The sequence below is a fragment of the Mirounga leonina genome, unplaced genomic scaffold (assembly GCF_011800145.1).
Source record: "Mirounga leonina isolate KUSES-001 unplaced genomic scaffold, KU_Mleo_1.0 Mir_94, whole genome shotgun sequence".
Lineage (NCBI taxonomy): Eukaryota > Metazoa > Chordata > Mammalia > Carnivora > Phocidae > Mirounga > Mirounga leonina.
The window spans coordinates 49,618,719-49,634,177 of NW_023270855.1; positions in this window are offsets into that span (position 1 = coordinate 49,618,719).

Below are 15,459 nucleotides of genomic sequence, written 5' to 3' on the forward strand. Positions count from 1 at the left end.
GGATCCTGAAGATTTCTAGCCAAGGGGCTTAGTAACAAAACCCATATTTGGCAGAAAGATTAAACCCTAAGATTGAAATTGCTCTGAATTTATCCCATGGGCCAACGGAGTATGTTCCCTCAAAGCGTTTGCCTTTAGAGATGAACCAGGGAGAAGGTTTTTGTTCTATGTTCAAGAGCAATTTGCCTTCTTTGTACTAAATTCCAATCAGGTGTTTTGTGAGCTTTCTTGATCACAGTTCTGGGAATGCCCTTGGCATCCCTCCAAATAATTACTTTGCAGGGGAATGCAAAGTCACCTTTTTGAAAATGGATTTTCTTAAGATTTTTGGCTAAAGTTTTAAAACTCCAGCTGTACAACTTACTAGCTGTGTGTCACTGGTCGCAACACTTAGCCTTTCTATATCTTAATTTTCTCATGTATAAAATGAGATTAACACTAGTAACTATAACAATAATAGGATTAAATGGGTTAATGCAGGTAAAGTGCTTAGAATAGTGCCTGCCATATCATATGCAAACATTAGCTGGTATGATTTTACTATTAGTGCGAACAATTGTAAGTAAGTCACAGCATGCTCTTCCTTACCCCTCCCTCCATGGCAGGCATTGCCATTGACCCCAGGAATCCCTTCCCACTTCATACTTTTGTTAGTAAAACTCACTTGAATTTTGGCGGAGTAAAACTCACTTGAATTTTGGCGGAGGGCACGGTTATGCAGCTTCTCTTGCAGCTATATAAGGCCATGCAACCAAGGTCCTAGCAATAGAATATAGCAGAAGCAATACATAAAGTTCTGTCTTGCTTCTGTAAGAGGAAATGCTTGTCCTCCACTTTTTCTCCCCCGCCCACCCTCCATGACAGCTGGAATAAGGACATGGTGATAGGCCAGGCTGGGCATGTGGATAAAGACAGACTCTAGAGATGGCAGAGCTATGAGATAGAAGTAACTCGTCCCTCAGTGATCTTGTACATTGAAACCATTTGCCTGTGTCAGACCTCCTGCCCATGTCTGGAGTCCTAGGTGAGAGAGAATGAAATTTGTTTCTTACTTGAACCATCATTTTCCTGGTCTCTTTGCTTCCATATCTTGTTTCTATGCTCAGTAACACATCACTTACAATCTGGGCGTTAGACTATATCTCAGGGAAATGGATTTAGTCCCTAACCTGAGTCAAAGTTTGTTTAAAAAAATTTAGAGTTTATTGGTCAGTTAGTAGACCCTAGAAACAAGTGGGTCTGGTCCCAGCTAGCCTATGAATACAGATGAGGCTACATTAACATGAATGCCTGGGTTTCAACAACTCCTTATTTTCTGCCCGGAGGACCTCATCATGTCCTCTCCCACATTGTGCTGCAGAATTCCGAGGGACTATTTCATTTGTGTCCGGCAAAAGTTTGCTCACAACAGGTTTAAACAGCTGTTAAAGTCTCAATGGTGGCCACCTTGCTACCTTCTCTAGCGCTTTCCACGGGTGCTGTTCTTTTGGACGCCAGGGCCCTGCGATCCTTGCTGATGGCCTTCTCAGCTCTCATGGCACCCAAGCTGCCAAGGGTCTTTGAGTGGGGTAAAGGCTTTTCCTCCAAAGCTGTCAAGATTACATTTCAGTGCAGTATGCCTTCCATCACTGCTGTTGGAAAGTCTGCTCATTAGCGCTGACATTCCTTTGTAGGTGATGTGTACTTTCTCTCTGGCTGCTTTAACGATCTCTCTGTCTTTGGTGTTTACAGTTTCACCAAGATGTGTCTAGGCATACATTTATTTGTTTTATCCCCCTTGGGATAGGTTATGCTTCTTGAATCAGTGGACTTCACATTTTTCATTAAGTTTTCAAAAAATTTGCAGTTCTTATCTCTAAATTTTGCCTCTCCTCTATTTTCTCTACTCGATCCTCCTGGGTCTTTGATTAGATGTACCCAAATCAGCTGGGATGAAGTTTCCACCATGCCACAGAATGGGGGTTTGAACTAGTAATGAAATTGTTACAAAAAAATAAAATTACATCTTCTCTTAGGTATTTACATTGGGAATTGAAATTCACACTTGCAGCATTCTCAGGGGTTCAACAGAAGGAAGTCCAGACTCTGAAACCAGGGTTTGGCAAACCATGGACCACCAGCCAGATTTGCTGGCTGCCTGTGTTTGTGATTAAATTTTGTTGGCACACGTAAAGTTTTGTTGGCCATGCCCACTCACCTACCTACGATCTAGGACTGTTTTTGTGCTACAACGCCAGAGTTGCAATGTAGATAGGATAGCCTGAAAAAACCAAAATGATTTATTATCTGGTCCTTACAGGAGTTTGCCAACCCCTGTGTAGATCAAACTTTCGGTCCTTCCATAATTTAAGACCAGTTTTTCAAATATATACTCCACTGCTCCACCACATAAACTTTCCAGCATATTAAAACTGGTATGTACAAAGTCCACTGAGCCATTAGCTCTAATGTTGTTTTTTTTTTGTCCCCAATACAATTAGAGGGGAATGAAGACCTCACCTGTTCCCACTTTCCAGTGGAAAACAATTGGGTGGTAAAAATGGAGTGTCATCCTAAAAGTTGGGGAATTGTGGGTACATTTGCTTTAACAATACAAGGGTAGATGATTCCTATTTTCACTCAATGCATACATGACTTAAAGTCTACTTATTGAAAAATTATAGACCAAACATACTGCTAATTCAAATGAGTGTTATTAAGCCCTGTAGGATTTTCCAAACACCCCACAACAAATTACGTTGACAATAACAAGTTAAACCCGCAATGATTTATCATTAGCTAAGCAAAAAGAGCAGCGTTTGAAAACCATGGCCAGGGGTGCCTGAGTGGCTCAGTAGGTTAAGCATCTGCCTTCCTGCCTTCAGCTCAGGTCATGATACCAGGGTCCTGGGATCCAGCCCCACATCAGGCTCCCTGCTCAATGGCGAAGCCTGCTTTTCCCTCTCACTCTTCCTGCGGCTCCCCGTTCCTGTGCTCTTTCCTTCTCTCTCTCTCTCCCCCTCCCCCTGTCAAATAAATAAATAAATAAATAAATAAAATAATCTTAAAAAAGAAAGCCAACTTGGGGCCACCTGGGTGGTTCAGTCAGTTAATTGTCAGACTCTTGATTTCAGCTCAGGTCATGATATCAGGTCATGAGAGCGAGTCTTAGGTTGGACTCCACGCTAAGTGTGGAGCCTGCTTAAGATTCTCTCTTGCTCTCTCTCTCTGCCCTTCCTCCCCCTCCCTAAAAAAATGGTGTGAGGCTTTTTTTTTTTTAAGTAGGCTCTACACCCAGCATGGAGCCCAACCTGGGGCTTGATCTCATGACCTGAGCTGAGATCAAGAGTGGGATGCTCAACTGACTGAGCCACCCAGGCACCCACTCCCCCCCACCCCCACCAAAATAAATAAAACCATGGCCAACTCAAGATAACACAAAGACAAAACGTTCCTTTAGAACATTATGGAAATTCCTACCATTGGTGTACACATGTGTAAAATGCCATGGGGTAATATTTGGCAGCCAGACTTTTAGGTGGAATACCAAATTTAAGTGCTCAGTAAACTATAGTGTGTTTCTTTTTTTTTTTTTTTTTAGATTTATTTATTTATTTGAGAGAGAGAGAGAGAGAATACAAGCAGGGGAAGGGGCAGAAGGAGAGGGAGAGAGAGAATCCCAAGCAGACTCCCTGCTGAGTGCAGAGCCTGATGCAAGGCTCGATCCCACAACCCTGAGACCACCACTGGAGCCAAAATCAAGAGTCAGAAGTCCAACTGACTGAGCCACCCAAGTATCCCTGAGTGTCTATGTTTTGAGGGGTTACTTGACAGTGATTCCAATAGTTCCAAACTCCTCCATACAGGTTCTAGATAGGCCTTGGCAAACGTGCTTTCAATGTCTTGTGTGCTTGTGTTTGTTACCTCGGGATGCCATAAGAAAGTACCACAAACTCTAGGCCTTAAACAACAGAAATTTATTGTCTCACAGCTTTGGAGGCTAGAAGCCCAGTATCAAGGTATCAGCAGGGTTGGTTCCTTGACAGCCAGACTTCTAGGTGGAATACCAAATTTGGGGTAGGAGAAATTTATCCCATGTCTCTTTCCTAACTTTTGGTGATTTGTTGGTGATCTTTGCCATTCCTTGGCTTGTAGAAGCATGATCCCAATGTCTGCCTTCCTCTTCATATGGCTTTCTCCTTGAGTGTGTGTGTCTAAATTTCCCCTTTTCCTAAGAACACCGGTCCTATTGGATTTAGAGCCCACCCTAGTCCAGTATGACTTCATCCAATCTTAACTAATTACATCGGCACCAACCCTATTTCCAAATTAAGATTCCATTCTGAGGTATGGGGAGGTTAGGACTCCAACATATATATATATATATATATATATATATTTTTTTTTTTTTTTTTTTTTTTTTTTTTTGGCAGGGGGTACACAGTTTAACCTAGAACGGTGCTGCAGTGGGCAAAACATGGCAATTCTCGTTCATAATTCTCAATTCCATTTTTTAATTTATTTTTTATTTTTTTAAAGATTTTATTTTTTATTTGACAGAGAGAGACACAGCGAGAGAGGGAACACAAGCAGGGGGAGTGGGAGAGGGAGAAGCAGGCTCCCCGCAGAGCAGGGAGCCCGATGCGGGACTCGATCCCAGGACCGTGGGATCATGACCTGAGCTGAAGGCAGTCGCTTAACCAACCAACCCAGGCGCCCTCAATTCCATTTTTTTAAAAATAAGCTCCATGTCCAGAGTGGAGCCCAATGCAGGGCTTGAACTCATGACCCTGAGATCAAGACCTGAGCTGAGATGAAGAGTCGGATGCCTAACTGCCTGAGCCACCCAGGTGTCCCAATAATTCTCAACTCCATTTTTAAAAAAAAGTCATCAAAATAACTGTGCTGTCTTCAGGACACATTTGAGGGAGGGGTCTTCTTTTGGGTAAAGCTTGAATCTCTCACCTACTGTTTTCTCTGACCTCCCATGTTTGCCTGGAAAGCTCTGTCTGCCTTTCATTGATGTGGTTCAACGTCAGCATATTTCTCCTCAAACGGGCAGGAGCCCAGGAGACTCCTCCAGGAATGCCCCTCCCAGAGCCAGGAATATAACCGCAGGTGATGGGGAGAGATTCCTTGGCTGAGCATTCAAGTTGCTCATGGAGATTTTACATTTTTGATTGTGGTAAAATACACATAATGTACAATTTACCATTTTAACCATTTTAAAGTATAAGCAATTTAGTGGCCTCTCGTAGATCCACAATATCATGTAACCACTACCTCTGTCTAGTTCCAGAACATTTTCATCAAGTTCCCCAAAGGAAACTTGACCTATTGGTACTCACTCCCCCTCCCGCTCCTCCAGCCCCTGGCAACCACCAATCTGCTGTCGGTGTCTATGGATGTCCTATTCTGGACATTTCATATGAACGAATCATTCACTGTGTGGCCTTGCATGACTGGATTCTTTCACTCAGCACATTTTTGAGTTTCATCCACGTCATATCAGGTATCAGTACCTTGTTCCTTTTTACTTGTGGAGCTTTTTAAAGACATGCTTCCTGGCTGTGCTAATCTAGGCGAGTGTTCATCCAAAAATTCACCTGTGGATGAACACTTAACGTTGTTTTCAAGAACTGGCTCTTGTGAATAAGGCTGCCCTGAACATGGGGGTACAGATAGGTCTTTGAAACACTGATTTCATTTCCTATGGCTATATATCCCGAAGTGCGATTGCTGGTAGTTCTATTTTTAATATTTTGAGGAATCTCTAGCCTGCTTTCTATAGTGGCTGCCCCAGCTTACCTTGCACATCCTCACCAACATGTTATATCTTGTCCTTTTGATGAAAGCCAGGCACTTTTCCTTGCTCTCAAACCATTTTGGAGCTGCTGGAGAGGCCGCCCCTGCTCTCCCTGGAGATATCAATTATGTGAGTCATAAGCCCATTTTTTAATACCCCCTCAGTATGTGGGTGCCATACCTTCATGAACTTCAAGATCAAAATCAAACTTGGAGTGAGGGTCCCTCTGCTCTCCAGGTGACTATAACATATGGTGAAGGAATGCTAGAATTTTTCTGAAGAAGCTTTGTTTCACGAGGATGTAGAGAGAAAGCAAAAAAGAAAGATAATTTAACCACATAAAAAAGGAAAACAAAAGATAGAGGTTTGCCATCCTTGGATTTTACCAAAGTTGGGCTGAGACTAGGTGGCACCCCTGACATGGGTGTGACCCCCTGCCCGGTTTTCTTACCATCCATCTTCTCCTGGACAAGGGGCCCTGAGTGCCCTGTACCACATGGCTCTGCATGCGGGCTTCGGGTTTTCATGGGAGGGAGAGAGAGGCTGTTGGTGCCCATGGATCTGGGAGGCAGGGAGGAAAGGGAGGAGTGGCATGGGTGCTGGTCCCAGGAGGGTCCTTGAACAGGTTCTGAGGCTACAAGGATGAAGAGAAAGCTGCTTTCCTGAGACGCTGGGAGACCCAAAGTGTCCAGTCCACACTGCTCCAGGACAAGATGACACAGAGCGATCACAATGTTGGGGAGGTGCCTCCTGTTGCAGGAAACAGACCAGGGAAAGGATGCATTCTTAGGAACACTGTTGGTCCTACAAGACGTAAAGCACTTCCAAGAATCTCCCCTTGCAGGAAAAAACAGAAGTGTGAGCTGGGGTGGGAGAGGTCACTGATGGATGTGGATGCCACCAATGTCCCTGCTCTTGGGAAACTGAGCATTGGTAGGGATTGGGGAGTCTGGGACTCTCATTCAGAGATAAGGGTTCAAAGGGAGCCTGAGTGGTCCCAGGTCAGTGGTGGTTCCTGGCAGAAGCTCCTGGCAGAAGCATAGGAAAACCCACTCCGGAGGGATGCTTCCCCAATCTCAGATTTAGACCCACAAGACTCCACTCAACAAGACTGAGGGATGGGACTTGTTAATAGTGTAAAGAGCCAAATACCCAAGGAAGACTCCATGGCTGCATGGAGATCACTCTAGGAAAGCAGTGGGTGGGCCTTTTGGGAAGCATCTCTTCTAAGTTAGGAACAAGGCTTGGGTGAGTTATTCTGTTGTCATTTAGTGCCTTAATATAGGGTGAGCCATCATCCTGGCTTGCCTTGGACTTTCCTGGTGTTAGCATTGCAAGCTCAGTGCTCCAGGAGCTCCTTCAGCTCAGGGCAAACCGGAATGGTTGGTTACTCTCTTCCTTAATGATTTCATCAAATCAGAAACCACAGCAAGTCAGTAAGTGTGTATAAATTGGTGAGTTCATTTTTTCTATAAATATGTATTGGTTCTTGGTGTATTCTGTTGGGGACACAGCAATGAACAAAGCCCACATGCTTTCTGACTCATGATGCTCACCTTCAAGGAGGACACAAATGGTGTGTAATTGCCAATGGTGAGTATCTCTGATGGAGATGCTGAGGGAGTAGAACTGGGGGCCTGATTCAGAATGAGGAGGTAGAGAAGGCCTCTCTCCAAAGAAACATTTTGATCCTGATGATTCCAATACCAGTACCAATGTGTGAGTTTCCCCCACATCACCAAGCAGTTCTATGACACTAGCTGGGTGTCCTACAATTCAACCCAATTCTTTTTTGGTTTGTTTGTTTAGATTTTATTTATTTATTTGAAAGAGAGAGAGAGCACAAGCAGGGGGAGCAGCAGGCAGAGAGAGAGAGAGGGAGAAGCAGGCTCACCAAGCAGGAAGCCCTATGCAGGGCTTGATCCCAGGACCCTGGGATCATGACCTGAGCTGAAGGCAGATGTTTAATGACTGAGCCACCCAGGTGCCCCAATTCAATCCAATTCTGACACTGTCTACTTGAAGACAGTTTTGGATTCTGCAGGTTACAGCTCGGGGCTGTAAGATTGCCTTCACCCCAGACACCAATTGTGACGTCAGGTTGGTACTGTGCTTCTGACCGATTGGGTATAAATCAGGAGTTCCCATGATCCCCTTCTTTGATGCATTTGTTAGAGTGTCTCAGAGCACTCAGGAAACTAGTTTACTCACCAGATTACTGGTTATTACAAAGAATTCTAAGGGTGTGAATCAACAGTCAGATGATGAGAGATGCACAGGGTGAGGTCCCAAATTAAGAAGCTTCTGTCCCCGTAGAGTCTGGAAGCATTGTGGTTCACTAACCTCGAAGCTCTCCGAACCCCATTCTTTTATGTTTTATGGAAGCTGCATCACAGTCGTGATTGAATAAATCATTAGCCATTGGTGATTGAACTCAACTTCCAGCCTCTTCCTTTTGTGGGGGTAGAGGGTGGGACTGAAAGTTCAACCCTCTGATCACATGGTTGGCTGCCCTGGCAACCAGCCCTCATCCTTAAGTGGTTTCCAAAAGCCGGCTCATTAACATAACAAAAGACACCTTTATCATGCTTATCACAGGAAATTCCAAGGGATTTAGGAGCTCTAAACCAGAAACTGGGACAAAGATCAAATATGTATTGCTTCTTATAAATCACAGATCCCAAGATTCCCTCTCTGTTTGTCAATCCCAGGAAATTCCCAGGATTTCCTGCCTGTTGATCAAGTGCCTGGAATCGCCAATGGCCAGGTGCTTTATCGCCTCAGGAAATCCTCCTGTAAACTCCCCTTTTCCCCATGAGTGAGAAACGTGGTCTCCAAGGCAGCGAGGTTAAAGTTCTTTCTGACTGTAGATCACTTCACTGCGGGCTTCGTTCCCCAGGACAAGGGGAGAAAAAACCAAGACACCGCATACTGATTTCTGTACAACTCCCAGCAATTATGAATAGAGCCCCTCAGGGAAATGTTTCTCCCTTTTCATTGCTCTATAATAAATCCTCAAAAATATTGCCCTGAAGCAAGGTGGTATAATGTCTAAAATTAAAGCTCAGTATTACGGGCGGCCTTACCATCTGGTGAAACTGTGAGGGGCTGAGATGGCCTGATCACAGTTCTTCTCCAACCTGACTCCCGCACTGAAGGACCCTGGGCCAAACAAGCCTCCTTATCAAACAGGCCAAGCACAGTGCCAGCTCTTGGAATTATCCAAACAAGCCAATCACACCCTCCTGTGGGCAGCGAGGGCCACCTCCACCTCTTGGTACTATAAAACTTGTCTCCCACAGCGCCTGTTGTTCACTCTGTTCCCTAGGGCAACCCCCCCTTCCCCCAGCATGGCCCTGCATGGCACGTGGTGCCCATCTTTTCTCATTCTTATTAGTCACTAATGTGACTAATAAGCCATTGCTAAATTCACCTGTGCAGTATTGGATGTTGTGTGCTTGGCCATCCCCCTACCCTAGGGCCGGAATCCCATTCCTCCCTCACCAATAGGGTGAAGGGGAGGTGATTAAAACAAGCAGTGGGTTTTGTCCTTCCCTCCTCCCCGCCTTCTCACCTCCCAGCAAATCTATGGGAGAGGACACAGCCCTGTTAGAAACACTGTAGTTGTAGGCTGACTGTTTAACAGGGATGGGACTGCCCCATGTAGGGTGGATAGTTTTTGTGACTGTGTGCATGTAGGATTAAAAAGCACCCCCAGGTGGAATCCTATTAGGCCATAAAAAGGAACAAACCATGGACCCTCACAAGAACTTGGCAGGATTTCAAGGCATTATGCTGAGTGAAAAAAGCCAATCTCAAAAGGCCACATGTGGTGTGATTTCATTTATATAACAGTCTTGAGGTGACAAAATTATAGAGATGGAGAACAGATTAGTGGTTGCCAAGGGTAAAGGAAGGGAAGTTTGTGATTATAAAGGGTTAGCACGAGGGAATTCTTTTGGGGAAAAGTTCTGTATCTTGATTGTGATGGTGGTTCTACAAATCTATACATGGGATAAAGTCACATGAAACACACACACACACACACACACACGGCCTCCCAGGCCATGTGCTTCCACCCCCCAAGCTGCAAAGCTTCTAATTTCTCAACTGCCCAATGTAGGATTGATTACACATTTACTGATTTTGATTGAAAAAAGTCTGTGGCTGTATTTTTTCTACATCGTTGTGGCTCTGCATTTTTACAAGGAGCAAAGAAGTTCCATGTGATTAACCCCTCAGTCAACAAATATTTACTGAGTACTGACACAGTGGGTGGACTTTCCATACCCCCTTGGCTTTCAACTTTCTTATACACATCAAAGGCTTTTTGCTGTCTGCAACTCTTGACTCAGCCTGAGGGCTTTCTCCGGCTGTAGGAATTCATGCTGATCATATATGGGATTAGCTAGATGTAAATACTCCCATGAGCAGCCCCCATCCAGTGATGCATGGAGCTGGAGGATAAATATCCCAGCTCCCTCACCCCTCTGGTGCAATAACTCTGAGGTGCATCTTCTACACTGTCTCCCAAAGTTTCCCAGTGGAATCAGTAGTCAGTGGTAACCTGTTCGCTAACATACATTGGCCTCTTTCCTTTTCCTATTTATTTATTTATTTATTTATTTATTTTTCAGATTTTATTTATTTATTTGACAGAGAGAGAGGCAGGGAGAGAGGGAACGCAAGCAAGGGGAGCAGCAGAGGGAGAAGCAGGCCACCCACAGAGCAGGGAGCCCGATGCGGGGCTTGATCCCAGGACTCTGGGATCATGACCTGAGCTGAAGGCAGATGCTTAACAACTGAGCCACCCAGGCGCCACCCTTTTTCCTATTTAATGTCCCTACTAATGCATCCTCCAGCTCTCAAATAAACTACTTGCTCTTGAATCCTTGTCTCAGGCTCTGCTTCCAGGGTATCCCATTTAAGACAAGGCACCATGCATGACATTGTGGTGCCTACTTGGTTAAGCAGAGGGGAAGTCAGATCTATGCACAATGGCAAAAGAAGTGTATTAAATTGCATTGGGTCTTTGCCAGATGCCAAGTGCTTTTACCTCTGTTTTCCTCATTTATCCCCAGTGGCAGATCACCATGAAATTTCAGCATCACATGTTGAAAAATGGAAGAACAGAAGTGCCTGGCTAAGAAACCTGGGTCCCTGAGTGACACATTGAGCAGGGCCACCCATGAACCAGGACTTCCCTCTCTGGACTGTTTGCAAAAGAGAAATAAACATGATTTTCATTAGGCCATTGTAATGTGGGGCCTTGTTGTTTCAGCAGCGTATCCTGGTATCCTAATAAATACATTATTTGTAATGAGAGAATTAGAGGTGAGGGAAGATTCTCCCTTTCCTTTTGGAATTTTGTGTACTGATTGAATTATATAAATACACGTGTGTATTTATATACACACAATACACAATACATAATATATATATAAATATATAAATATATAAATATATAAATACACAAATACCAGTGGGATTATCTAGAAGGTTATACGTCAGTTTTTAGCTCCTCTAGCAAATGTTTTTTCAAGCGTGGTTTAATAAATGAAATCATGGTGTTCTGCGCTGAATTGTGTCTCTCCTCCCAAATTCGTATCTTGAAGCTCTAACTCCCAGGACTTCCAGATGTGACTGTATCTGGGGATAGGGACTTTAAAAAGGTAATTGAGTTAAAATGAGGCTGTTTTAGAGGGCCCTTATTCAATCTGACTGGTGTCTTTGTTAGAAGAGATTTAGTCACAGAGAGACACCAGGGATGTGGCCACACAGAGAGGCGATCGTGTGTGGGCACAGAGAAGGAGGCCATCTGCAAGCCAAGGAAAGAGTCCTCAGAAGGAGCCAATCTTGCCAACACCTTAATGTTGGACTCCTGGCCTCCAGAACCTTGACAAAACAAACTTGTGTTGTTTAAGCCACCAAGTACATGACATTCTGTTATGGTCGGCCTGGCAAACTAATGCACATGGCTCACATTTCTTAGAATCATACACTCAATGAATTCAAAGACTTGAGGGAACCATAGGAACCCATTCTTAACTAGCACACTGTTATGAACTGAATTGTGTCCTCCCCAGATTGGTATGTTGAAGCCCTCACCCTTGATATGACTATATTTAGAGATGGGGTTTTTAAAGAAGTAATTAAGATTAAATGAGTTCATAAGTCCTAAACCCATAGGACTAGTGTCCTTATAAAAAGAGGAAGAGAGGGGCACCTGGGTGGCTCAGTCATTAAGCGTCTGCCTTCAGCTCAGGTCATGATCCCAGGGTCCTGGGATCGAGCCCTGCTAGGGCTTCTGCTTGGTGGGGAGTCTGCTTCTCCCTCTCCCACTCCCCCTTGCTTGTGTTCCTGCTCTTGCTATCTCTCTTTCTGTCAAATAAATAAAATCTTAAAAAAAGAGGAAGAGACCGCAGGGTGCACATGCACAGAGGAACAGCTATATGAGGACACAGCAAGAAGGCATCCATCTACAAGCCAAGGAGAGAGGCCTCCCAGGAGAAACTGCCAACACCTTGATCTTGGACTTCCAGACTCCAGAAATATGAGAGAATAAATTTCTGTTATTTATGTCATCCAGTCTATGGTACTTGACTATGGCAGCCCAAGCAAACTAGTATACATGCCCTCTATGCATCCCTTCAACTATCTTTCCTTTCCCATGGCTTTTTGCTTGGGATTCCATTTATTTCTGGGGAAAGCAGATTTCACTCTCTGCTCCTGGGTGGAACATGTGGCCCAGTTTAGGCCCATCAGTGTACTCCATATACCTACCTATAGTCGTTGGCTCAGATATGGTCATGTGTTATAGACTGGCCAATCCGAGTGAGTCTCAGGACAGAGCCGGTATATAACCCTGCCTGGCTGTGGACAGGAGACCTGAAGCTCTGGGGCAGCTGCAGCCATCTTGCGACCCTGAGGATGGATGACCAACCTTGAAACAAACACCATGGAGGGCAGAGCAGAGAGACTGGAAGAAGCAAAGCTGTTGTTGACATCCCTGCACTGGCACATCATGCCTCTCTTGGAAACCTACCCTACTTTTCATTTATTATATTTATTATGTCTGCTTGGGCTGCTATAGCCAAATACCATTGATTGGGTGATTGCCACAATAGAAATTTACTTACTTTTTATGTATTTTTATTTTTAATTTTTTTAAAAAGATTTTTTATTTATTTATTTGAGAGAGAGAATGAGAGGGAGAGCATGAGAGGGGGGAGGGTCAGAGGGAGAAGCAGACTCCCCACCGAGCAGGGAGCCCGATGCGGGACTCGATCCCGGGACTCCAGGATCATGACCTGAGCTGAAGGCAGCCGCTTAACCAACTGAGCCACCCAGGCGCCCTATTTTTAATTTTTTTTTTAGTAATCTCTACACCCAACACGGGGCTCCAATTCATGATCCCAAGATCAAGAGTCACATGCTCCTCTTGACTGAGCCAGCCAGATGCCCCATGAAATTTATTTCTTACATTGCTGGAGGCTAGAAGTCCAAGATCAAGGTCCCAGTAGATTGTTTCCTTTTTTCTTCAGGGCTGTGTTCCTCGGTCATGGATGACTATATTCTCACTCTGCCCTCACAATGGTCTTCTCTCAGTGCATGCATATAGAGACAGATCTCTCTCTCTTTCTTTTCTTACAAGTCTTATTGGATTAGGGCCCCACCCTTATGATCTAATTTAACCTTTTTACCTCCTCAACGCTCTTCCACTGAATACAGTCATATCAGGGGTTAGGGCTTTAACATGTGAATTTTAGCGGGGCATAATTCAGTTTATGGCAGCTGATAATTCTCTTTAATGTTCAATTCAGTTTGAGATTTTAGTTATTCCCAACCAGAAGCCTCCTAAATAATGTAGCGGAGACTTAAGAGATTTTTAGTAAGTCTGAGCCTCATTTTCTTCATCTGGAAAATGCTTTAGACACAGGAGGTCCCTGCTGGCCTCCTACTGTTACAATGCAGAGTAAGTAAAATAATGTAGCTGTGAATATTTGGGAAAATATGATGTTCATGGAAGATATTTATGAAAATTAGACAAGAAAGCTGCCAGCTGAGAGAGGTAGGCACAGCAAGGCAGGAGAAAAAAGGGAAAGTGACACTCTGTTTTCCCACAGAGACAGATAAATTGCGACATGAACACGCATACTTGGGGTATGCATGCCTGACTCACAAACCCAAAAATAGACCTCCAGACCCTATATGGAGAGAGGATAAATATAGCAATATTAGCTGTGAGTGACAAGCCCAATTAGAGGACAGAGAGATGATTTAGAAGGTCTTCATGCAAAACATCTTGAGTAGCTATAAAAATATTTGATGTTTACAGCTCAAAGAAAGGGATGAAAATTCAGAGGAGGTAGTTCATGATCTGCCAGTGTATCAGCTCGGTCACGAGTACTGTCAGTCCCTGGTCCCTCTCCTCTTGTTCACAATCATCACACCCTGGTCCAACTTCAACAGTCAGCACCTGCTTTCATTTGCCTGGGGACTTTCTTTGGCCTTTGGGGTACACACTGTAATCTACACAGTTAGGCGGGAGAGGCCAGCGAAAGGTCTTCAATGAATGGCTGTCAACCAGTGGTTGGTAGGAGGGGGTGGATAAATACCCCAGCTCTCTCACCCCTCAGCTGGGCAATACTGAGGTCTGTATTCTCTGCTGCCTCTCAGAGGTCCCCAGTGGGATTGATTTCCAGTTGCCCAACATGGGAACTTGCTTTTAACACACTCTGCACTGTCTACCTTCCTTCCCTGCCTCATTTGCCATTCCCCTCCTGGTTCTCCTGGAACCACCTCTAAAAAAGAACAACTTTTGGGGTGCTTGCCTGGCTCAGTCAGAATAGGATGCAACTCTTGATCTTGGGGTCCTGAGTTTGAGCCCCATGTTGGGTGTAGAGATTACTTAAATAAATAAAACTTAAAAAAAATTAAAATGAACAACTTTCACTGAACAGTGTCTAAGAGTTTGTCTTTGAGGGAGTCCAAACTAAGGCACACACCCCGCTGCATCATGCCTATATTTTTGCCAAGAACAGTAAGTCCCTACGATTTTCTATAGTGTTTCACACTGTTCAACAACCTGCTTTCACATACAATGGAATATTATTCAACAATAAAAAAGAATAAAATACTGATGGACACAACAATAGGGATGAATCTCAAATGCATTATGCTGAGTGAAAGAAGACAGATTCAAATGACCACATACTGTTTACTTCCTTTTATAGGACCTCCTGGGGATGGAAAAACCATAGGGACAGAAAACAGATTGATGATTGCTAGGGGCTGAGGGTGCAAGAAGAGGTTAATTACAAAGGGTCATAAAGGAGCCATTTAGGGGGATGGAACTGTTCTGTATCTTGATCTTGGCGATGGCTCCATGACTAGGGACAATTGTCAAAACTTATAAGACTGCACATAATAAAGGTTGAATTTGGCTATAGATAAATTATACCTCAATAAAAAATTATATATATATATATATATATATATATATATATATATCTCCTTTAAGAACAGAGCATTCACCATCATTGTCTTATTCGGTTGTCATGACAACCCTGCAGCAATCAGGCCTGCTTACTCATTTTTTCAGCCAACTGTTTCGAGAGGTACCTGCACTTTGCAACTCTGCTTCCTCCTCTCTGTTCACTCCAAACCTTGCC